A 25,878-nucleotide genomic window follows, 5' to 3' on the forward strand; every position below is an offset into this window, starting at 1 on the left:
ACCGCATGTGTTTCTCCGCCAACACCACCCCCACCCCCGCCCTAAACCCCACCCGCGTCGAGTTTTCTTCGTTCGGCGAGGCCCCACAACCACCCAAGCCCCTTCAATCGCACCGGCGAGCTCTAAAAAATTGACTGACCCAATTTTGAAATTTAGTCTACTGTGATTTAACTAGTGTGGAATATAAAATGGGAAAACCATAAGCATTGGGAGTATAGTGTTGAGCGTGCCATGGCGGATCTGAAGGTGCAAACCGGACAAAGGCAACTTCGCAACCAAGACAGGAAATCAGAGTAAAGCAGTGGCGATCTATTTTCTTGCTGCGATAAATAAGTTGAGCAGATACGAAAGAGTACCGCCTCTGGTGCGGCGTTGTGTACGCATCTGCTGAGAATTTGACGGTGCTGCGGTAGCGATGGCTGTCAGCGGCGTGGAAGAAGATCTAGGAGGGTAGACGGTGGCGGCAGGGCACGGTGGACGAGACGGTCGCAGGAGCGGCGCCGGCAAGGTGGACGACGGCGGGGATGAAGCGAGAGGACAGGATGCAAGGATCCCGGTCTGAAGCCGTGGATGAGAGAGGTCGATCTCTTGTAATGGACGGCAGCATCGGGGTATCAGCTCTGGCATGGTGGAGGAGGACTGCGGTGGATGGGGTGGCGGACGGCGGCGCCCACGGAGTATGAATGGGGAAAAGGGAGATAGAGAGGAAGGGGGGAACCATGTATTCAGGGCGCGCTTGTCTCAAATGCGAGGAAATTTACAAACTTAGCCCCTGTTTCAAATTTCTACTACATCACAGCAACATTAGTCGGTTGGGGATAGGACGGTAATCTCGCATACACCGAATACTTGCCGACGAGAGTTTGTTTTTGGCGCCCACCGTGCATGAATATGAATCAGGGAGGGACTCGATTTCAGCCGAGGACACATTGTGTTTTGGCGCCCATCGTGTTTGAATCTGGGTGAGAGGCGGTTATGTCACGTTTGGGTGAAATTACAAACCTACCCCTATCGAAACCTATAGAAATCTAGCAGATATGCTTTGCGTGGCAGGGATAGGCAGTAGTGATTTCCATCACTTAGATTTTGGTTTCGGGCGGTTACTGCGACTTTCCTCGCTTCGTTCAAATTTTGCAGAGTGCACGTTTACCATGCCAACTCAATTCGAATCCCGTTTGTATTCTCTTTTTTGGGCGGGATCCATTTTCAATTGGAATTACATTCTATATACATCATTTTTTATATATACTTTCAAAAGCACAACAAAGAATTCTGCTCCTTTATATGTATAATATGATTTACAAATACAACGATCTCGAAATCTTAAGGTTGAATTCAAATTTTTTTAACCAAATTATGTTCTACTAAAATGTATGGATCAGTAATATCTACATATTAAATAACATAGATGTGCGTGAATTCATATGGGTATGCATGTTTGATAGATCAATTTTGGTTCGAGTATGGATTACATGTATCATCATCTCCGACCTTCAAGTCTCTCCTACCTTGGAAGACCAGATTCGCCAAGCCCAGCTTCTTGATGCTATGGTGAAAAAGGTGAAGATTGGGATTGCCAAGAGTCAGCCCAAGTACAAGTGTTACCGCCTTGATGACAAGGATACTCTCTTCTTCGAGGATCGTATTGTTGTACCCAAAGGTGACCTTCGTAAAGTGATCATGAACGAGGCTCACAATTCTCTCCTCTCCATCCACCCTGGGAGCACGAAGATGTATCAGGACCTCAAGCAAGCTTATTGGTGGACTCGAATGAAGCGCGAGATTGCTCAATTCGTGAATGAATGTGATGTCTGCAGAAGAGTGAAGGCAGAACATCAAAGGCCAGCGGGTCTCCTCCAACCTCTTGCCATTCCAGAATGGAAGTTTGACCACATTGAAATGGACTTCGTGACTGGGTTTCCAAAGTCCAAGCGTGGCAATGATGCTATATTCGTTGTCATCGACAAACTCACCAAAGTGGCTCATTTTCTGCCTATCAAAGAGTCGATCACTGCAGCTCAATTGGCGGAACTCTATACCTCTCGTATTGTCTCTCTGCACGGTATTCCACAAGTGATCTCTTCAGACCGTGGCAGCATCTTTACCTCGAAGTTTTGGGATTCTTTTCAGAAGGCCATGGGCACCAACATCCGCTTCAGCACAGCTTTCCATCCTCAAACTAACGGTCAAGTCGAGCGTGTCAACCAGATTCTTGAAGATATGCTCAGGACTTGTGTGATCTCCTTCGGCATGAAGTGGGAGGATTGTCTTCCTTATGCTGAATTCTCCTACAACAACAGTTTTCAAGCAAGTTCGGGCAAGGCCCCATTTGAAATTCTGTATGGCAGGAAGTGCCGTACCCCTCTCTACTGGTCTGAAACCGGTGAACGTCAGCTTTTGGGTAATGACTTAATCACAGAGGCAGAAGAAATGTGCAAAGTCATTCGCGATAACCTCAAAGCAGCCCAATCCCGCCAGAAGAGCTACTATGATAGTAAGCACCGTGATTTGGCTTTCGAGATCGGAGATCATGTTTACCTCCGCGTCTCTCCTATGAAAGGTACTCGTCGCTTCGGTATCAAAGGGAAGCTTGCACCCAGATACGTGGGACCTTTCAAGATTGTCAACAAGAGAGGCGACCTCGCCTATCAACTCGAGCTTCCTTCAAACTTTGCAAATGTTCATGACGTGTTCCATGTCTCTCAGCTTCGAAAGTGCTTCAAGACTCCTGACCGCACCGTCAACTTCCAGGACATTGAGCTCCAAGAAGATCTCTCTTATCGTGAGCACCCAGTTGCTATTCTTGAAGAGACTGAACGCAAGACTCGCAACAAGTCAATCAAATTTCTCAAAGTCAAGTGGCACACCATTCCGACCGTGAAGCTACCTGGGAACGCGAGGATCACGTCCGTTCTGAGTACTCGGCGTTCTTTCAGTCCTAGATCTCGGGATGAGATCCTTTCGTAGTGGTGGAGTGTTGTAACACCCCGGATGTAACTTTCCCAATTTGTACTCCAACTCTTGCCGTTTCGGCGTTAAGTTAATTTATTTTCTCGGGTTCGGGTTTTTGTCTCCGTGTCTTGTTGTCGTTGTCATGCATCTCATATCATGTCATCATGTGCATTGCATTTGCATACGTGTTCGTCTCATGCATTCGAGCATTTTCCCCGTTGTCCGTTTTGCATTCCGGCGCTTCGTTCTCCTCCGGTGGTCATTTCTAGCTTTCTTTCATGTGTGGGGATTAAACATTTCCGGATTGGACCGAGACTTGCCAAGCGGCCTTGGTTTACTACCGGTAGACCGCCTGTCAAGTTTCGTATCATTTGGACTTCGTTTGATACTCCAACGGTTAACCGAGGGACCGAAAAGGCCTCGTGTGTGTTGCAGCCCAACGCCCCTCCAATTTGGCCCAATACCCACCTAAGCCTTCTCCATCATCTAGAGCGTTCGATCACGATTGCGTGGCCGAAAACCGCACCTCATTTGGACTCTCCTAGCTCCTCCTATGCCTATTTAAAGACCCCTCCGTTTTTCTTCTTCTGCTCCCCCCCCCGAAACCCTAGATCCGTCTTCTGTCGCGCCGGACACATCCGACCCCCCCGGAAAAAATCGCCGCCTCCTACCGGGGCGCGCCACGTGGCGCGGGCGCCCCACATCGCCGCCTCTGTCCCGCCGGCCCGTTCGGCCCGGCCGGGGCCCTCCTTCTTGTTTGAGCAACCAGGCAAGCCCCCCCCTTGATCACCAGTTATCACCTATTCTTCTCTATACTGCTTGCATTAGTGTAGTGTAGCATGTTACTGCTTTTAGTTAATCCTATACTGCTGCATAGCCTATCCTTGCTACTACTGTTGTTACCTTTACCTGCTATCCTACTGCTTAGTATAGGATGCTAGTGTTCCATCAGTGGCCCTTCACTCTTATCCGTCTGCCATGCTATACTACTGGGCCGTGATCACTTCGGGAGGTGATCACGGGCATATGCTATATACTTTACACTGTTACATTACCTGTAGTACTGTTCGGAGTTGGGGGCTGAAGGGGCAGGTGGCTCCATCCCGGTAGAGGTGGGCCTGGGTTCCCGACGGCCCCCGACTGTTACTTTGTGGCGGAGCGACAGGGCAGGTTGAGACCACCTAGGAGATAGGTGGGCCTGGCCCTGGTCGGCATTCGTGAATACTTAACATGTTTAACGAGATCTTGGTATTTGATCTGAGTCTGGCCACTGGCCTATACGCACTAACCATCTACGTGGGGACAGTTATGGGCACTCGATGTCGTGGTATCAGCCAGAGCCTTCGTGACGTCAGTGACTGAGCGGCGCGCGCCGGATTGGAACATAATCTTGCTCTTGTATTAAGGGGGCTAGTTCTGCTTCTAGCCGCCCTCGCAACGTGCAGGTGTGCAATGGGCGATGGGCCCAAACCCCTGCGCCATAGGATTTAGACCGGCGTGCTGACCTCTCTGTTGTGCCAAGGTAGGGCTGCGACGTGTTGATCTTTCGAGGCCGGGTATGACCCAGGAAAGTGTGTCCGGCCAAATGGGATCGAGCGTGTTGGGTTATGTGGTGCACCCCTGCAGGGAAGTTAATCTATTCGAATAGCCATGATCTTCGGTAACAGGACGACTTGGAGTTGTACCTTGACCTTATGACAACTAGACCCGGATACTTAATAAAACACACCCTTCCAAGTGCCAGATACAACCGGTGATCGCTCTCTCACAGGGCGACAAAGGGAGGATCATCGGTTAGGATTATGCTACACGATGCTACTTGGTGAACTTGCCATCTTCTCTCTTCTCCTGCTGCAAGATGGAGGTTACCAGAAGCGTAGTCTTCGGAAGGACTAGCTATCCCCCTCTTATTCCGGCATTCTGCAGTCCAGTCCACATATGATACCCTTACTCCATTTGATACCAATGCATACATATGTAGTGTAGCTCCTTGCTTGCGAGTACTTTGGATGAGTACTCACGGTTGCTTTTCTCCCCCCTTTTCCCCTTTGCTATACCCGATTGCTGCGACCAGATGATGGAGACCAGGAGCCAGACGCCACCGTCGACGATGACTGCTACTACTCTAGAGGTGCCTACTACTACGTGCAGGCCGCTGACGACGACCAGGAGTAGTTTAGGAGGATCCCAGGCAGGAGGCCTGCGCCTCTTTCGATCTGTATCCCAGTTTGTTCTAGCCTTCTTAAGGCAAACTTGTTTAACTTATGTCTGTACTCAGATATTGTTGCTTCCGCTGACTCATCTCTGATCGATTTCTTGTATTTGAGCCTTTGAGGCCCCTGGCTTGTAATATGATGCTTGTATGACTTATTTTATTTGTAGAGTTGTGTTGCAATATCTTCCCGTGAGTCCCTGATCTTGATCATACACGTTTGCGTGTATGATTAGTGTACGATTGAATCGGGGGCGTCACACAAGGCAACATATGCATGATATGACTAACATCATCATGCCAAGTTAGAGCAAACACCTTGGGGGGGTAAATAGGAGTGGCCAGCTGCATCTGAATCCGCCTCAGAACAAATATCTTCCTCTGGATTACAATCTGGAGAGGGGGAAGGGTTTGCCATTGAACCCACAATGGAGCGATGTCTGCATGACATTGTATTGCCGCACAAAACTCTTCTCTTTTTCTCTACATGTTCAACATGACTGTGTACAATATCTGACATGCATACAAAAAAATATAGTGAGATTATGTAAGGAGAGCATGCAGAAATCTAGAGTAATGGTAACAACCAGTGGATGGATCCAAAAATAATGATAGCAAGCTGATGATTGCTTTAATTTAATAAAAAAACAGATGATGATTGTTGTACTATTTTTTTCCCACCCAAGATGAACAACATAGGCATACCTGTAACACCCCGGATGTAACTTTCCCAATTTGTACTCCAACTCTTGCTGTTTCGGCGTTAAGTTAATTTATTTTCTCGGGTTCGGGTTTTTGTCTCCGTGTGTTGTTGTCGTTGTCATGCATCTCATATCATGTCATCATGTGCATTGCATTTGCATACGTGTTCGTCTCATGCATCCGAGCATTTTCCCCGTTGTCCGTTTTGCATTCCGGCGCTTCGTTCTCCTCCGGTGGTCATTTCTAGCTTTCTTTCGTGTGTGGGGATTAAACATTTCCGGATTGGACCGAGACTTGCCAAGCGGCCTTGTTTTACTACCGGTAGACCGCCTGTCAAGTTTCGTATCATTTGGACTTCGTTTGATACTCCAACGGTTAACCGAGGGACCGAAAAGGCCTCATGTGTGTTGCAGCCCAACGCCCCTCCAATTTGGCCCAAAACCCACCTAAGCCTTCTCCATCATCTAGAGCTTTCGATCACGATCGCGTGGCCGAAAACCGCACCTCATTTGGACTCTCCTAGCTCCTCCTATGCCTATTTAAAGACCCCTCCATTTTTCTTCTTCTTCTCCCCCCCCCCCCGAAACCCTAGATCCGTCTTCTGTCGCGCCGGACACGTCCAACCCCCCGGACAAAATCGCCGCCGCCTACCGGGGCGCGCCACGTGGCGCGAGCGCCCCACATCGCCGCCTCTGTCCCGCCGGCCCGCTCGGCCCGGCCGGGGCCCCCGAAGCCCGTTCGGCTCGCCCCGCCGCTTGGGAGCCACCGTCCGAGCCCCGCTGTCTCTCCCATCTCCGGTCGCCACCGACTTCGCCGCCCGCCGCCAAGCTTATCGCCGGCCAGATCCGCCACCGCACACCTCCCCGCCGACGTCCCGAGGTGCAGCGGCCTAGATCCAAGGCCAAGGAAGAGCCCCGCCGCCGCCTGCTTCCGGATCTGGCGCCGCCGCTGCGGCTCCGGCCATCGCCGTCGTCGGAGCTCCAGCTCGCCGCCGCTGCCGGACGAGGTCGGGGGGAGCCCCCGATCCATCATCGCCGTTGACCGCGGCCCCGAGCTGGGCCAGGCCAGCTTCCGCCTCGTTTCCGGCCCACCTCCGCCAGAGGCCCAGCAACCCCACTTCGGCCTGCTCCCTCCGCCCGTGATTTTTTTTCGCGAGGGTAAAATTCGTCTAAGTCCCAGAAATCACAGATCCAAGTGCCCATGTTCATAGCCCCGTAACTTTTCATCCGTAGCTCCGATTCATGCATATAACATATCAAAATGTTCACCTCAGAGAGTACATCATTTCATTCCATTGCATCATTTTCATTTGAGTTCATCTTGATGCCCGAATTGCTGTTAGAAGAGGGCTACTTGAGTTAATTGTCAGATCTGCTACTCCTTTTAGGTTTTTGTCATTTTTGCCATGATTATTGTGTGCATGATATGCCCTGATGCTCTACATGTGTTTTGTTAAGGGTTTTGTCATCTTTCCAGAGGTGCAATCCATGTATTTTGTGATGTGTGTGGTGACTTGTGCAAGCTTGCAAAGTGGTGCACTTGCTAATTCTGATTTGAGGGACTTAGCATTTCCACTAAGTCCTTGAGCTGTTTATCTCATGATGCCATATGTTCATGTTGTTTCCTAGTGATCCGTGCCTCTTTTGAGGATGATCAGTAAGGATGATTTGTTAATGTTGTAGTGGTCTATCCACCCATGTCTTCGTTTGCAATTATGGAGCACCCTAGCTTGAGTCAATCGAGCTCTACTTTTTCTACTTTGTGAATCTGGGCAGATTGTCAACTTGTTTGCAATTTTGACGATGATGTTGTAGTTGATCTGTGCATGCTATGTTATTGTTCTTGCCATGTATACCTTGAATTTTGTGCCTTCTTGATGGATGTATTCTTATCTTATCATGAATTGCACCGTAGTGAGTGCATCGAGCTCGTAAACATGCCTACTTGAGTTATATTTCAGCATGTGTCAGTTTTTCACTAAGTCTAAAAACTGATTATGTTTTTGCTATGTTCACATGCTTGCAATTGTATTTTCTGATCCCTTTTGGCTCAAGGTCACTAAGAGACTTTTGTTAAGCTCTTTGAGTAGCTCCATGCCATGCTTTAATTTGCCATGTTCAGGTCCTATTGCATATAGTTTTGTTGCTCCGAAGAGGGCTACCTGATCTGAAATTCCAGACAAGTGTTAATTTCACCAAGTCTGAGATCTGTTTGTCATTTGCATTTTTGCCATGCTTGTTTGAACCTGTTAATGGATGAATTGGCCGTAGCTCAGTGCTATACTTTTGTTAAGCATCTTGTATGCATCCCTTCCCTGTATTTTGTTGTCATGTTTGGGTGTTGTAGCATGTTCATCTCATTGCATTTAGATGCCTACTTGCTGTAAATCACAGACCAGTGTCATATTTGAATCGCTTGCCATTTCCAAACCGTAACTCCGATTCCGGCGTTCTTTATATCGTTTTCAAGCGATTTCATCCCATATTTCCAGTGGCACCCTTGGATTTCCAAGTTGAGGCCAGGTTCATGCATTTCCTGTCATATCTTGCATTTTGCATCCCGCATCGCATACCGCATAGCATATCATCTTTGCATCATATTGTTTGAGTCTTGCACGTGGTTGATTGTACCCTTGTTGCTTGTTTGTCTTGTTTGGGTAGAGCTGGGAGACGAGTTCGCTAATGAGGATCCCGTTGAGTTTGCTTTTGAGGATCCAGTCAACTCTGACAATTGTGCAGGCAAGATGATCATACCCTCGAAATCACTACTATCTTTGCTATGCTAGTTTGCTCGCTCTTTTGCTATGCCAATGCTACGATGCCTACCATTTGCTTTCAAGCCTCCCAAATTTCCATGTCAAACCGTTCCTTGCAGGTGAAGATTGGAGGCCGTTCCTTGTTGGAACATTTATTTACTTGTTGGGATATCATTATATTGCTATGTTATCTTAATGCATCTATATCCTTGGTAAGGGTGGAAGGCTCGGCCTCTCGCCTAGTGTTTTGTTCCACTCTTGCCGCCCTAGTTTCCGTCATATCGGTGTTATGTTCCCGGATTTTTGCGTTCCTTACGCGGTTGGGTTATAATGGGAACCCCTTGATAGTTCGCCTTGATTAAAGATTTTCCAGCAATGCCCAACCTTGGTTTTACCATTTGCCACCTAGCCTTTTCTTTCCCTTGGGTTCTGCAGACTCAAGGGTCATCATTATTTTAACCCCCCCCCCCCCGGGCCAGTGCTCCTCTGAGTGTTGGTCCACCTGTCAGCTGTCGGTGGCCACCAGGCGCAACTCTGGGCTGGCCTACCCGTACCTAAGACAATCTGAGTGTGCCCTGAGAAAGAGATATGTGCAGCTTCTATCGGGATTTGTCGGCACATTCCGGCGGTGTTGCTGGTCTTGTTTTAACCTGTCGAAGTGTCTTGAGTAACCGAGATACCGAGTCTGATCAGAATGTCTTGGGAGGAGGTCTATTCCTTCGTTGACTGTGAGAGCTTGTCATGGGCTAAGTTGGGACTCCCCTGTAGGGATTTGAACTTTCGAAAGCCGTGCCCGCGGTTATGGGCAGATGGGAATTTGTTAATGTCCGGTTGTAGATAACTTGAACCTTAACTTAATTAAAATGAATCAACTGAGTGTGTTACCGTGATGGCCTCTTCTCGGCGGAGTCCGGGAAGTGGACATGGTGTTGGAGTAATGCTTGCGCAGGTTGCTCTCTAGTTTCTCGCTCGCGCTTTGCCTCCTCTTCTCGCTCTCTTTTGCGAATAAGTTAGCCACCATATTTGCTAGTCGCTTGCTGCAGCTCCACATATTTTTACCTTGCCTTACCTATAAGCTTAAATAGTCCTAATCGCGATGGTGCGAGATTGCTGAGTCCCTGTGGCTCACAGATTACTATTACACCAGATGCAGGGCCTGATGATTCCGCTCCAGGTGACGCGCTTGAGCTCAAGTGGGAGTTCGACGAAGACTCTCAATGTTACTATGTTTCCTTTCCTGATGATCAGTAGTGGTGCCCAGTTGGGGGTGATTGGGACCGTGTCGCATGTTGGGTTATCTTTTATTTTGGTGCCGTAGTCGGGCCATGAGTGTTTGGATGATGTAATGTTATTTATGTACTTGATTGACGTGGCGAGTGTAAGCCAACTATGTTCTCTCCCCTTTATTATTCATATTACGTGGGATGTTGTGAAGATTGCCTAACTTGCGACATATGCCTTCAATGCGATTATGTCTCTAAGTCGTGCCTCGACACATGGGAGCTATAGTCGCATCGAGGGTGTTACAATACCCTAGGTGAACCAGATATTAGACAGAGATACTATTCATTGCTGCCTCGATATGTGCCCCACAACTAATTTAGAACTCAAGTTTGAACATTAATTTGGACCTGACTTGGAGTCTAAGAGGTGAACAGGACAATAAAGTAGCAGGTAATATTAAGCAATGCATAACATAAGCAGAAACAAAAGAGTGCGACCTCTCTTGTGGACCCGTGTACTCCTCAGGTTCATCTGCTGAGTCGATGATGGTGATGCCATTGCGGTGTGTGCCGGCGGCAGGGAAGGAGATCTGAGGCGGCGAAAGACGGTCAGGAGTCGTGATGTCTGGTTTGGTGGATGCTTCCGTCGATGGAGCAGCTCAAGTGAGGTGGACGACGTCGCAGCAGGAGCAGGGCAAACTGCACAAAGTTTTCTTCAACACCTACCAGTAACTGAAGTAATTCTGTAAGGACTCATTTGGCTTGCACGATTCTGAAAACGTAGGGATAGGAGGAAAAACACCGAAATAGGATAGGAATGCACATGGGAAATAGAGCATTTGTGAACACAGGATTTCTGTCAACTTGGGTGTTTGGTTCACAGGAAAAGGAGGAGCAGAGGAATGCAAAGAAACATGGCCAAAATAAAGTGAAACCATATGAAATCGTGTACAGTTAGAATGTTATTCTGCCACTAATGCACTTGGTCTTGTTTTCATGCATAAGATTTTGAAAAGTAGGTCCAGGTGGATGTTTTGCTCCATTCCTTTCAACAAAATGCGTGAATAATTGAATAGTAGAGTGCCATAGGAAAATTTCCTATTGCGATGTTTTTCCGTTGAACCACAATACCCCTAATGGATCGACATGAATGTAGAGTTATAAATGATGCGACAAGTGTACAACCTCTTTGTCGTAGCCGTGTCGACCTCATCATCATTGGGTTGGTCGCTGAAGAAGTTGAGGTAGAGGTGGCTGTCGGAGGTGTGGAGGAAGATCTGAGGAATCTGTAGATGGCGTCCAGGACACTGCTCTGTTGTGATGGATCGTTCCGTCCTTGGAGTAGCTCCGGTGAGCCGTAAGACGTCAAGGCTGAAGCAGCACAAGAAAGACATCGTTAATCTCAAGTGGGATTCTAATAGCATCTCCAATACATGATGTAAAATGCATTACCAAAAAGTGATAGATGTAAAATTTACATCACCAAAAACCACCTAACTACAACAGAAGAGGTAAAAACTGTTTACTCTGAACTTAACTGTCGAAACTGAAATTTACTATGGAATCTGAATGTTACTATCGAAACTGAATGCAATGGTAGTAGAGAGGGGATAGTTTAGGGAGGGCCTGCAGTTCATCTTCAACCTGCACCCCCTGAGCCGCCAGCCACCACTGGCCGAACCCCGCGCCGCCTCGCCGCCTCGAAACAACTCCCCACCGCCGCGTCCTCGCCCCGAAAAAACTGCCCACCGCCGGTCCGCCGCCACCTCGCCTCCCCGAAATAACTCCCCATCGTCGGTCCGCTGCCGCCCCGGCCAGCCCTCTAGCCCCCCCCCCCCCCCCCCGCGCAAGCTTTTTCTCTGGCGATACCCACGCTAATGCCCCCACCGCTGGCGAGCAGCACCCCACCCAGAACCCTAAGATAGATAGTGGGGTACCTTTCCGGCGAGCCCCCCTCCCCGATGCGGGTGGTTCTTCCATAACTCCAGCGAGACCCACCACCCCCTAAAAATCTACCGACCCAAAAGTTGATTCAGTCGACTGAAGTGTAGCTAAATCGGAGCAGAGCAGTAGCACGAGCGAGGGGGAGAGTAGCAGCACGAGCGAGCGAGTGAGAGCCGGAGCAGCAGCGGCGCGAGCGAGCAAGCGTGAGACAAAGCAGCAGCAGCAGCAGCACGAGCGACCGAGCGACAACCGGAGCAGCAGCAGATCCGGCTGATATGGCCGCCGCCGTCGAAGGGCCCTCGCACTGGGGAGAGCCACCGTGGAGATGTCACCCGCGGCGTCGGCTTCGAGGTAGCCACTCCATGGGGGTGCGGGATGGAGCACCGTCGGTGTCGGGAGATCGAGTTAAGGAGAACGTGCAATGCGATGAGTGTACAACCTCTTTGGTGGCGCCGAGTAGGCCTCGGCTTCGTCCGAGGAGTCGGTGAGGATGCTGTGGTTCCGGTGGAGCAGGTTAAGGCGGCGCTGTGGGGATGGAGCAGCCGCGATAGACGAGGCAATCGTCGGAGCAGCTCCTTAGAGGTGGAGGACGGGGCGGCTGAACCGGCGGGACGACGAGATGGATGACGAATCCTCATCCGGGAAGGTGGATGAGGGACATCGAGCTATTGCGATGGACGACGTCGTCGAGGAAGAGGTCCGGCTGGGTAGAGGTGAGGTGGCAGACGGAGGAGGGTGGGGTTTCGTGGCTGGAGCGGAGAGGTTATGGCAGCCTGGGATTTCGAATGGCGAAAAGGAGGCGATGGGAGGGGGGAACGTCTTAGGGATGCACTTGTCCAAAATGTAGGGTGTGTCACAAAAGTACCCCCACCGATTTGAACTAGCAGCCCTTCCAGCTCAGGGTTAGAAGGGGGATTTCACGTGTCGGGATTTGGCAGCCGGAGGGAATTTTCGCACCTGTTGTAGTTTCAGGATTGCAAGGCGCGGGTTGTGAAGGCGCCAATTTTGGGAGCACGATATCAGAATTTTCGAGATATAACAAGGCGCGGGTTGAATTTTAGGGACAAGCCTAACGTGTAATATTGTACTTGTACGTACCAAATCAATTCGCACTTCCCTCAACGAAAAAAACGAAAAAAATAAAACTATTTACACCACACAAAGAGAGAGTCTTGTCCTGTTTTACTATATGTTGGCGTTCTGGGTCCCCAGACTTGCCTGCCTGCGGCCCACTGCGTGGCTTTGCTAGTAGGCCTCTACGGCCCATCTTCATCAACAAGGAATCAAGACCCTCGCGAGGGGCCAAGCCTCACGAGGCGGACGACACAAGACCTCCTCAGGAGCAGCCTCGCCATGCTGGCTCGTGAGGGGCGGAGAGTTCAAGGTCGAGCAAACCTCGCAAGGTTCTCGTGACGTGAGGCATGACGATCGAGACCAGGCGGGCGCTAGCGCGTGCAGCGTCCTTATTTCCTCTTTGGTGCTAAGGGGGCAAGCACAGGCCGGAGTACCGAGGCATCCAGCAAATGTTTCCATATCGGTGCAACGAGACCAAGACCAGTAGGACGGCAAGACGGAGGTCACCGTGGAGCCAGGACGGCGTCACCACCAGAACCTTTGGCAGGCGAAGACTGCTTTTGTCAGGATAGCTTGTACTAGCTGTCCCCTTTCAAATTGGCCACTGTTGGCTCCCTTCCCGCTCAATATTTGGGGAGAGGACCAGGGCCTCTATAAATAGGACTAGCCACCACCATAGGGGAGAAGAGAGACAGGATCATTAAGGTCATCCTCAACCACACAAGTTCACCAAGCACAAGAAGACCTCAACCTCAGGTGGCTGTTCTTCCCCTTGTACTGTTCGTCCTCGACCCAAGAGGCAATCGACCACCACCACACTAGAGTAGGGTATTACACCACAACGGTGGCCTGAACCAGTATAAATCTTGTGTCCTTTGTGTTGCGAGTTCGTCGAGTTAGTTCGTGAGATCTTATCTAGGTTAGGACGTGGATCGATAGGGGGAAGATCTTCGCGCACACCCCAGTGTTCGAACCTTAAGGGTTTTGCCGGAACCCATGATCCGACATTTGGCGCGCTAGGTAGGGGTGCGCCGAAGCTTCCCTTCCGTCGCTCTGCGTCACGTCGCTTTATCGTCTCCATCACGGACGCACGTCGCGCCCACACTGAGCGTCGGGTTGGCTTCGCCAGCCGCGTTGCTCAGACGGCCCCCGTCGGCGGGCCACCCCGTCGCTCTCTGTCGCCTGCCGCCAACGCCACCACCGGCCAGGCGGGGAATGGGCATCAAGCATCCTCGCTGCACCCCTCGGTGCGACAGGACGGCTGCACCGCCACTCCATCACTAACTCCCACTGGTTCGTCGTCTCACGCTCGTCGCGTTCCCACAGACGCACGGGCTACGCTCCTCATGGCGCATGAGCTTCTGCGCTACCGCCCAGTTGATGACCTCTACGAGGACTGGCTTGACCGCATCGCCGAGCTTGTCCGCGCCGCAGGGGGCTCCCCTGCGCCGTCGCACTCTCTGCCTCGCCCTCCGCCAGCCACGGGCGATGTGGCTCATGAAGCACCTCCACCACCTCTGCCCCAAGACGGCACCCTAGTGCCAAGGCATGCGGCTCCACGATGCGACCCACTGCGTCCGGCGCCCGCGCATGAAGAAAGAAGCTGTCAAGAAGTCCCTCAACCACAGGCGAACGCTCCGCCACTCCTCGCTCCGACGCGCCAGGATCGTTTGCTGCGGCAAGGCCCCGTGCCGCTTGCCCTAGTGGCGCGCGGGCGCCAAGACCAAGCTCCACCTCCAAGGCAGGCACCGGTGACCACGAACGGCTGCCGCGCCTTCACCCCCGAGCTATGTAGCGTCTCCTGGCCGGGTAAATTCAAGCCAGATCTGCCTCCTCGCTACGACGGCACCCCCGACCCCATGGAGTTCCTGCAGCTCTACGAGCTGAGCATCGAGGCGGCCAACAGCGACGAGAAAGTCATGGAGAACTAGTTTCCCATGGCTCTCAAGGATGGCCCCCGCTCCTGGCTCCTGAACCTGCCTCCAGGCTCAATTTCCTCCTGGGACGAGATGCGCAACCGCTTCATCGCCAACTTCCAGGGCACTCGCGACCGCCTCCCGATCACGGGTGACCTGCGCCGCATCAAGCAACAACCAGGAGAGACACTACAAAAAAGACACATCCGTGACATTTTGGGCCGAACGAATTTTTTTTCTGTCATACATATGACACTTCTATAATGATAATTGTGACAAAACCCGGTATCATCATAGATGTGGTGGGCTCCTACTTCTATGGCAAAAAATCATGACAGAAAATGGGCTTTTCATCCTGGGCGGGCCGGAGACGCAGCTGCATGAAATTCTTTGGGCCGTCCATGACGGAAAAAAACCGTGGTAGAAGCGAGGGGGAGGAAAATTTCGGGGAGTTCCCGGTTAAGGTGGGAGGTCGGGGGCCGAGTGATGCGTGTTTCTCTCGCACACGTACGCATGTGTGTGCGAGGTGTTGGCTCTAACTAAACCCGAGCGAGGCGTTGGGCTCTAACTGAACCCGAGCGATTGCACTGCAGGCTACGCGTTACTGAACCCGAGCAACCAATCGATGGCTGTTAACTGAACCTGATCGAGCGATCCCTTCGCTACTGCTGCTAACTGAAGCCGATCGATTGGATGAACAGTGAGCGTTGCGGGGGGGGTGGATGAAGAGTGAGCGGTGGCGTTGCCTCTGGATGAACAGGACCCCGTGGTGTGGAGGGCTGGATGAATAGTAGATAGTGGAGGGGTGGTTGAACAGGCCCCCGTGGTGTGGAGGGCTGGATGAACAGTAGACGGTGGAGCGGTGCCCGTGGAGGGGTGGTTGAACAATAGCCGGTGGAGTAGCGCGCAGTGGAGGCTGGATGAACAGGAGCCCGTGGAGGCTGCAGGAGGTCGACGGTAGCCCGTGGAGGCTGGAGGAGGTCGACGGTGGAGATGAACAGTATCCCGTGGAGTCCCGTTTTGCGGTACGCCACACCCCTCCCGATGAAGAGGACCACCGTTTCGACCGTAGGAGGTCCGTTTCGTCTGTTTTGCGGTACGCCACACCCCTCCCGATCAACAGGACCCCCGTTTCGACCGTAGGAGGTCCGTTTCGTCCGTTTTGCGGTACACCACACCCCTCCCGATCAACAGGACCCCCGTTTTGACCGTAGGAGGTCCGTTCCCTTCGTTTTGCGGTACGCCACACCCCTCCCGATCAAAAGGACCCCGTTCCGAACGTAGGAGGTCTGTTTCCTCCGTTTTGCGGTATGCCAGGCCTCGTTTCCATCGCATGTTCCGTCCAAGCCCTCCCGATGAACACGACCACGCATTCCGTTCCGACCCAGCCGGTTGGCTCCCACGCGTTCCGTTGCCTCCCGATGAACACGACACATTCCGTTGCCTCCCCATGAACACGACGCATTTCGTTGCCTCCCCATGAACACGACGCCTTCCGTTACCTCCCCATGAACACGACGACGGCGCTGTTTCTCCGTTCCGACCTAGCCATGTACACGAGCCCTGGCTGTACGTATGCGCGAGTAAGCGTTCGAGACCCCGCCCGTATGTACACATACGTGGTCGTATTTTCTTTCTTGCACCCTGGCCGATGTACGTACGTGTACATGCTATGTGTGCACCTCTACTACGACACGTGCGCGCCTCTACATCCACCAGTATATATGTACGTACACGTCCGTGACCAGAATGACAATGCTACGTACACTTCGACCAGGTGGGTCCCGACTGTCAGGCACTTCCTTGCGTGCGAAGATGTAGCTGGTGGGTCCCAGCAGTCAGGGGGGAAACATTTTTTTCACGAAATATGGTGGCCCGTCCGGTGGGTCCCCGCTATCAGGTGGAGGAATAATTATTTTGCACGTAATAAGGAGGCACTTCCTTACTGCGGCCGTGGACCCCGCTGTCAGCCTCTCCACGTACAGTCCACGTCCGATGGAAGCCATTCCTTGACCATGTTGACCATGCCGCGCCGAGAGCACCAGGGCAGTGGACGACGGCGAGGCCTAGGAAGGGGACGACGCGGAGCCGGGGAAGACGCAGCAGTGGATGCCCACGTGTAGAGGAGTACGAGGGTTCACTGGTTCGCTGCGGTGTGAGGCTGCCGTTGCCGCAGAATAACAGCGGGTGTGGGTGAGTAGAGGGATGTCCTGGCCAGCGGTGGGAGTAGTAGGGGGCGGTGAGGCCTCTGTCGCATCGCAGCCGGCCATGGGAGGCAGGAGCACGAGGCACGACCGGCGCTGGTTTGGGCGGCTGGAGCAAGAAGACCAGATGTTGAAGAAGCACTACAGCCGTTGGATGGACATCGTACGGTCACTGGAGCTAGAATCGTGCATATTGACTAAGTTGCCAAAGCCCTCCATCCCTCTCAACTTAGTAGGCCCACAAGTCAGCATGCCACTATACTGGGTCCCAGGTAATAGGGGGAGTATTCATTTTTTTGTGCGTAATAAGGAGGCACTTCCTTGCGTGCGAAGATATAGCTGGTGGGTCCGAGCTATCAGCGGCGGTAACGTTTTTTTCACGAAATACAGAGGCCCTTTTGGTGGGTCCCTGATGTCAGGTGAGGAATCATTATTTTGCGCGTAATAAGGAGGCATTTCCTTGCGTGCGGCCGTGGACCCAGCTGTCGTCCTCTCCACGTATAGTCCACTTCAGATGCATGTTGGTCGTTGACCACGTTGACTAGGCCGCACCGAGAGCACGAGGACAGTGGACGACGGCGAGGCCTAGGAAGGGAACGACACGGAGGCAGGGAAGACTCGGCAGTTGTTTCCCACGCGGAGGGGAGTACGACTGTACGAGGGTTTACTTGTTCGTCTGCCGTCGCCGGAGAATAACAACAGGTGTGGGTGACTAGAGGGATGGCTAGGCCAGCGATGGGAGTACGGTGGGGCGGTGAGGCCTGTGTGGCAGCAGAGCCGGCCGCAGGAAGGAGGGAGCAGGCAGTCTCGCCGGCGCTTGTTTGAGCGGCTGGAGCAGGAAGAGCAGAGATTGAAGAAGCACGACGGCCGTTGGATGGCCATCCATCAGTCACTGCTTGTGCGTCAAGCTTTTATTAGGAAAGCCTCAAATCTGTGGAAAACAGCATACAACCCATCTGCCATTATTTCTAATAATTTACAGCCCATTTGCTAATTATTAAGGTTTTTTTGGAGCCCATATTATTTTTGTTAGCATTACAACCCATATTGTGGCCACGTTTAAATAATTATACGAAATTTTGCATATTTCGGTGCGGTCCGAACTGTTTTTAATCCCGAAATTTCGACTCACATTCAAACTGATTTTAAAAATAAATGTATATCAATATAAAATCCAACAAATTCTCCACGCATAAAAATTAATGTAATTTAATATCTTGAAATGAAAAAAATATTTGAAACTAATTGCTGGTTTGATGTGTTTTAAAAATGTACAGCCCATTTCTCATTACTGATGGGCCATTTTCTCGGCCAACCGAATGAAAGCTCTCCTCGTCTTAAAAGAAGCGACTTACTTGGCAAATCAGAAAAAAATTTGGGCTGTGGCCGTGGACCCAGCTGTCAGCCTCTCCCCGTACAGTACTCTTCCGATGGAATGTCGTTGACCACGTTGACCACGCCGCGCCAAGAGCACCAAGGCGGTGGACGACGGCGAGGCCTAGGAAGGGGACGACGCGGAGCCGGGGAAGACGTGGCAGTGGATGCCCATGCGGAGAGGAGTACGAGGGTTCACTGGTTCGGCTGCGGTGTGAGGCTGCCGTCGCCGCAGGCCCTGGCTAGAGGTGGGAGTAGTAGGGGGCAATGAGGCCTCAACGGCAGCACAGCCGGCCACTGGAGGCAGGAGCAGGTGGTCTCCCCGGCGCTGGTTTGGGCGGCTGGTGCAAGAAGAGCAGCGATTGAAGAAGCAACAGGACCATTCGATTCAAATCCAACGATTACTGCTGCTAGAATCGTTTGTTGACTAAGTTGACAAGCCCTGCGTACGCGTCAACTTAGTAGGCCCACAGGTCAGCCTCCCAACCGGTGCGCCCCAGATGTCAGTGGGAGGAATCATTTTTTTCGTGTAATAAGGAGGCAGTTGATTGCGTGCGGCTAGGCCAGCGGAGGGAGTAGGGTGGGCCGGGGAAGCCTGCGGCATCACAGCGGGCCACAAGAGGAGGGAGCAGGCAGTCCCGCCGGCGCTAGTTTAGGCGGCTGGAGCAGGAAGATCAGAGATTGAAGAAGCACGTCGGCCGTTGGATGGACATTCAACAGTCACTGCTGCTAGAATCGTGTGTTCACTAACAAAGCCTTGCGTAAACAAGTCAGCGTCGAAATCTGTAGCGTATACAGCCCATTTGCTATTATTTTTATAATTTTCACTCATTTTCTAATTCATATGGAATTTATTGCAACCTGTTTTCCATTTTTAGAATTGCTAGCCATTTTCTGGTCAGTACCAGGGTCAAAAAATTAACTAAATATGTGGGAAATTTTGAAAATTCGCAAATTTTTGCTGGGGAACGAAATATTCATAATCCAAAAATTAATAGCCATACTAAAACAAATTTAAAAATAAATTAGTACTATGTCATGTTAAATCCAATGAAATACGTATAAGATATCAGTGAAGAACAAAAACAAAAAAAGAAATTTATATCCCATTTGCTATATTTTTTTGGAATTTTCAACCCCTTTTGATATTACTTTTAACAGACATTGACCATACTCTTAAGTCAGGCCGGAATGCATCCCTCCTCGTCTTGAAAGATTTGCAGCCCAGTAATTCGGAGAAAACAAATAGGCCTAGTTTGGGTATTCTTCAAAAAGAAATACTGGGCTACCTATTTTCCCAAAGAACTGGTGCATGAGCATTTAGCTTTATTTATTTACTTATTTATGTTTAGGGGACCATGAGCATGTACCTGGGCCGGATTCATGTGAGAGTCTCCCTTCCAGTTAATTATGGGCTTCTCTATTGGGCCTTCATCAGTGGGCTGCATGTTATCAACAAGTGGAAAATGTGTTCCGTACGAAAAATAGTATGCACTACGTACGGTACGGGGCACTAAAGGATCGAACCGTGCAACGACTTCTAAAACATTGTGTTTGTCGTTCTCACAACACATTTATTCAACCAGCAGACGAAATATACTACTGATTGTACATTGAAAACAGCAGCAACAACAACCAGGGCTGGGGGTGCAACAGAAGCAGTAAGCAGGCCAGAAGAGTGAAGACGCAACTCTCTCTTCCAAACCAAACATCAGCCATCATTACAAATGGGCTACCAAAAAAGAACAAGTGTATGCATCAAACTAAATAAAGATCCTACTACACCAAGTGTACGCATCTAACTAACTGGCTCAGTTAGACGTTACTATTTATTAAGCTATGGAGATTGGCTGACGGCTTGAACCAGATGGGTGCCTGATGGGGGAAACTCCAGCCAACAGGTCGAAGTCTGATACTTGCGACCCTCTCTCCTACTTTGGGCTGCAGAGCGTGGCGGCACATATCAGGGTATGGTGCATGCAGAGACGCATGGTACGCTGTGTACACACAGTTTTGCCTGATGAACAAAACTGCGCTGCCATCATGATCCTTGCCGTCGGTTATCTCCTGGTTAATCGGATAATTCAGTCCGACAAACAGAGAGCGGTACCAAGGCTACTTACCAGCCTCCAGTCAAAAATTCCTGAAGGCCCAGAGAAGTTGGGATCCTGCTCAAAGACCTTGCAGTGACTGTGATTGTACTCCGCGAAACAACATGTCCGGTACGTGCGAACGATCATCAATCTTTCGTCGTCGTCTGATCGAGCCAGGAACCACCTGCAATTGCCATGCTGCTTTTCTTTGAAAGGTTTTGGGATTAGGAAGGGTAGGGACACCAGGCGGCCTACAACATCATATCAAGTTGGAGTCAAATAAAAAAGGGCTCTTGATTTAGTCAATCTTAAGAACAGCATGTTATGAGCATGAATATTTTTCCAGCAAATGTTGACAGTAATATAAGCAAGCCATCATGATATCATAGGAAAGTAACATACTACTATAACAGCCATTTGTAGCGATGACTGGAGTAGGCCATTAATACGTCCAGCCATAGAAGGAGTCGACAGCGTAAATGAAGCCCTTGTGTTCAATGGCATCAGAGAACCATGGAGGATGTATGATCCTGCGATGGACGTGCAGATTTATCCACTTACCGCAGTGACCTGTCAGATAGGCGAGACCGCGGTTGAAGAACACAATTAGCCTGAAGTCTTTATAATTCGCAGATCTTGTGGGCACTTGGCAGATTACAACCTTGAGCAAATCAAACTTGGTATCATGTTGGCTACTGTAAGATTCTGAGTATTCTGGGCCATGGTGCCAAAGCAGTGAAGTGTTAATCGAAGGAAGGGGGATCAATCGCCAGGTGTAGACCTCCACGAGCATCCAGCTACCGCGACCGTCGACGAGCACCATCCAAGACGTGTTCATGCCGACCCAGTACATACCGTTAATGTAGTTGAGGCTGACAGGGATCGGATCGCAGTCAAGGGGGTTGATGCTCGCCACCCTACGATCGTTATGCTGCATGACACGCCGTTTCTGAAGATTAGGCGGCATCAGCAAGCAAGGAGCTGGCTTAAAAAGCTCCGGCCTGAGGGCTTTGAGTAAATGGTACAGCTCCGACGAGCATGCGGCGAGCGGCATGGTACTGAGATTGTCCACACGCGAAACAATGAGCTTGATTACCTCTGTGGGGAGCGAATTCCAGCCACTCTTTCGGCGGACGCTGCTCGGTTCTGCCATTGTTAGTGCTTGGGTTTCGGACGAGGGGGTAGGCGCCTTAGCGGGGATGGAAGATTGGACGAGATTATGTGCGGACAAAGATGGAGAAGCGAATATGTGCTGCGGGAAGTGGACAGGTGATGATGACTACAGCACGCCGCTTGACGTACGAGACACATACCAGTAGCGTAGGGTCATGTCGATGCCAGACAACTTGCTTGAGTGATCACAGTACTGGTACTCCCTATAGTGCTATGCCCTAACTTGCTTGAGTAGAGTAGTAGAGTAGGACTCTGCTCTACTACTAGCACCAGAGGAGTAGTATATTCTAATCTAAAATAGTTACAAACTTCAATGCCCGATCATGGAACGAGTACGAACCGTGCTCAAAGACCGTGTCTACGTCGTGTTTGGACATGGGCGACAACCTCAACGCCAACGGTGCTGCTCCCGTTGCACCATATGTGTTTCTATCCTTCCTATTCGAAATCGTGGTAGAATTCATGTTTCTACTCTGTATCCTACTACTATGCTAGTCCACATGATTAGTTTCATCTCTGTTATAGCCGTCATGATTCATTTTGTGCTTATTTGGATTAGAGCTCATAGTAACTTGCTCATATATTCAACTGGCGCAACTTCCCCTACAGCCACTCCCGTTTCATGGACGACTTGGTCGATGCCTCCAAGGAGCCCTTTGTCCACTGCTATGAGTGCCCGATGCCATTTTATGGCTCGCCAGCGGACATGGTGCACCACCTCACGGATGTGTGCAGCGGTCACTGCTGGCCCTTGGCGGAGAACATTAAGTACGCGACGTGCTACCCGTTCACCATGCCGGAGTCGCTGGAGGATCACCGCCGCATGCTAGTCTCGGAGGAGGACGGCAGCGTCTTCCTCTTGATCGTGGGCACCGGCGAGGCCCGCGCAGGCTGCCGCCCCGTCTCTGTAATGTGCGTCAGTGGCGACGCCGCTGACGCTGACACTGACACGAGGCCGATGTACGGGTGCGTGGTCAGTGTTACTACCCCTCCGGGTTGCGTGGGTGGCGACACCGGCCTCATTGAACGGACTTGGACTCTGGGGAGCTGGGACTATCCCGCCAATGTGGACTTGGAAAACCCATGGCATCCTTTACCCGCCGACGTGGTGCACGGGGACTCCAAGGAGGTTCACCTGGACATACGCATTATCAAGTTAAATGTTGATCATTAGTCTTTGCTCAATGTAATCCGCTGTCTAAGCATGTGGAGACTTCCATGCAGGATCTTGCTCTATTGGAGTATCGCGCATGAATAAGAGTGTATCCGTTTATTGTTTAGTCTAGAATCTTCCATGTATGAATTTTTACTACAGTACTAGTGAAAGACTTACGATGAACCATTTCTTACATCTCCTCTGCCCGCTTGCAAGTCATCCTGATTTAATCCCTCCGTCTAGGTGTATAAGGGCATGGTTAATATTACTTAATAGTATAGCCAACTGTTGACTATAAGAAAGTGCCATGTCATCTTTAGCCAACATGTATAACAATCGATACTCAAAAACTAATTCTTAAAGATCATTTCTTGCAAAGCACAATAAGTGTTATTTCTTCACAAGTTTTGGATGCAGGTTGAACAGTTGAACGCTTTTGTTTGCAAAAGATACCTTTTTATCTATTTCACCCGGATGTTTGTGAGCTCTAGAGATGAAATAATATCCGAAGAAACCTATCGATACCCGTTACACATGAGATGACCCCCACATCCTTTGTCAAAATAAACAACTCCCCAATCAATGCATTTCACTCTTTGGTGCAACGCACGGGCACCTTACTACTATAGATTAGTACGACCAAAAATTGAACTAACATTATATATAGTACGATAAATGCTAATGCATGTCACCTAAAATTATATCATTCAAAACTATGTTCAAATACGAATCCAACGATATAGTTTTTGTTGACATGCACTAACATTTTGTCAGTTAAATCTTCAGTCAAATTCAATGGGGGACTAATAAACCACGACCGATGTAGTACAAGTGTAGAGGGCGGCGCTGCACGGGAGTCTCACCTCTCACCCCGCTCATGGCGCGACAGTAAAGCCGTCATATCACAAAACCCAACCACTCCCAGTAATAAGTGGCCTGGTAAAATAAACGGAGAAGCAACCATCACATCCCTCCGTCTTTTTTGCATTTCATCTCTCTGCATTTACTTTCTCCGGTTCATCTCGCACACTCGATCCCTAGCTACTACTCCTAGGGCTAGTTCTTTTGGCGGCTTCCCCAGCTTTTCCCACAAGACTATTCATAGTGGAGAGTAACAATAAGGCGCCTCACCCATTTATTTGGGCTTCTAAACTACTACTCCGTCCTGGTTTATTCCTCACCATTGTAATTTGTGCTAAATTTTGACCAAAGATTTAACTGGTTTATTCCTCACCATTGTAATCCCTCTGTCTAGGTGTGTAAGTCATCTTATGAAAACCAAATAATCCCAAAACACTTAGGCGCGGTGCATTAACTTCTACCTCATTTCTTGTTTCTTGACATATCAACCAATAAGAGATAAAGAGTGTGCATGCTTTTAATGACTTGAGATATCAAACACGACATGCAGTGGTTAGTTCATTGCATGCAATACTATTAATTAGCAAATAAACATTAACGTTTCTCGTTTTCTCCTCCTCCTTGGTCACGGTGCACAGCCTATGATGACTTACTCAGCTAGACGGATGGAGTAGTGCATGTGACATGCACTAACATTTCATTAGTTAAATTTATGATCAAAATTTGACAGAAATTACAATGGGGACCAATAAACCAGGACAGAGGTAGTAGTTATGGGATTACTAATCTAGAAGCCTAAAAGAACTAGCCCCTGGTACTCCTACTAGTAGTAGTACTCAAGTTGGAATTCCAATTGCATGACACAACTTGTTCGGCAAAAAATTCGATACAGGGTGTAGGAAGCGGTTTGGGAATTTGCATGCCTTTCCAACCAGTGAGATACTTCGTACAAAGTATGACAGAGAAATAACCACAGAGAAGGAAGCTAAAAGTAAACAATCAAATGAGCATTTTTGCATTGAATCGTTTCACAAGCTTGACTAGTGCTATTTTTCTACTTTTACAAAAGCCGCTTCGTAATGTTAAAACGTGCATTTGCACATACATAAGTAATAGTAGTACTCCCTCCGTCTAGGTGTATAAGTCTTCCCTCCTTCTTGGTCACGGTGCACAACCAAAGATGACTTATTGATCTGGACGGAGGGAGTAGCATAGTCTGCAAGCATATATCGAGAGAGACGTGTAGTGCGATAGTATATAGTAAAGTTTGTGCTATATGCACGTACTTGCAAAATGCGTACGAATACACAAGGTTTCCAAACTTTCCCTTTTACATACTTAATTAAGGACGCTAAAAATTCCTAAACGTTTGGGATTTATCATTTGCGTCCCAAAACTAATGAGATCGCCTTACGAAACAAAAATTATACTCCTCCTAAAAGCCACGACGCTCGCAGGAGCGCCCGCATGCCACGAGTGCCCTGGTGCGCGGCCATTTCCCAGCGTGCCGACACAACGCCTCTTCCTTAGCCTCGCAACTCGCGAGGTGCTGATTGGCGGCTTGCCGGCAGGCAAGCGCGATCTCACCGGTGTGGTGATCCGGCACGAATAGGTACTCCTCCTTGCTGGAAGCGTGCACCCGGTCCATGTACCGCCAAGCGTAGATGAGGCGCTTGGGCCCGACTGCACTCATGGCGTCGGCACAGGCGTCCTCCGCCACCCTCATGGCCCTCGCACGAGCCTTCTGCCAAAGAGCCAATTGCCTAACTCTCTCGGACGCGACATAGGCCTCCCAGGCAGCTTGTTCCGCGGTGCGCTTCTCTTCCTCGGCCTTCTTCTCCGCCTCTATTTTGGCGCGCTCTGCTGGAGGCAAAGCCTCCCACAAGGTGACATCCATTTCTTTCCAAAGCTCCTCAAGGCTAGGGGGCTCGGCGGGCGGCGCGGCGTTCTCCTCGTAGCAGGGAGCTGACGCGTCCTCCGGCGCGCGTGCTGGCGAGATTGGGAACGCTGACGCGTCCACCTCGACGCGTTGTGGCGAGGAGCGGAATGCCGATGCGTCCTCCTCGACTAGTGGCGGCGAGGAACGGAATGGCGACACGTGGTGTAGCTGCGAGGAGCGGAACACCGACGCGTCCTCCTCGACTAGTGGCGGCGAGGAACAGAACGACGACGTGTGACCGTCCGCACGGTGCAGCGAGGGGCTCTTAGGGCTTGGGAGGGGCGATGCCATGGTGGTCGA

Source organism: Triticum urartu, chromosome 6A, assembly GCF_056163025.1.
Source record: "Triticum urartu cultivar PI428250 chromosome 6A, HENAU_Tu73, whole genome shotgun sequence".
In the NCBI taxonomy this organism is placed as follows: Eukaryota; Viridiplantae; Streptophyta; class Magnoliopsida; order Poales; family Poaceae; genus Triticum; species Triticum urartu.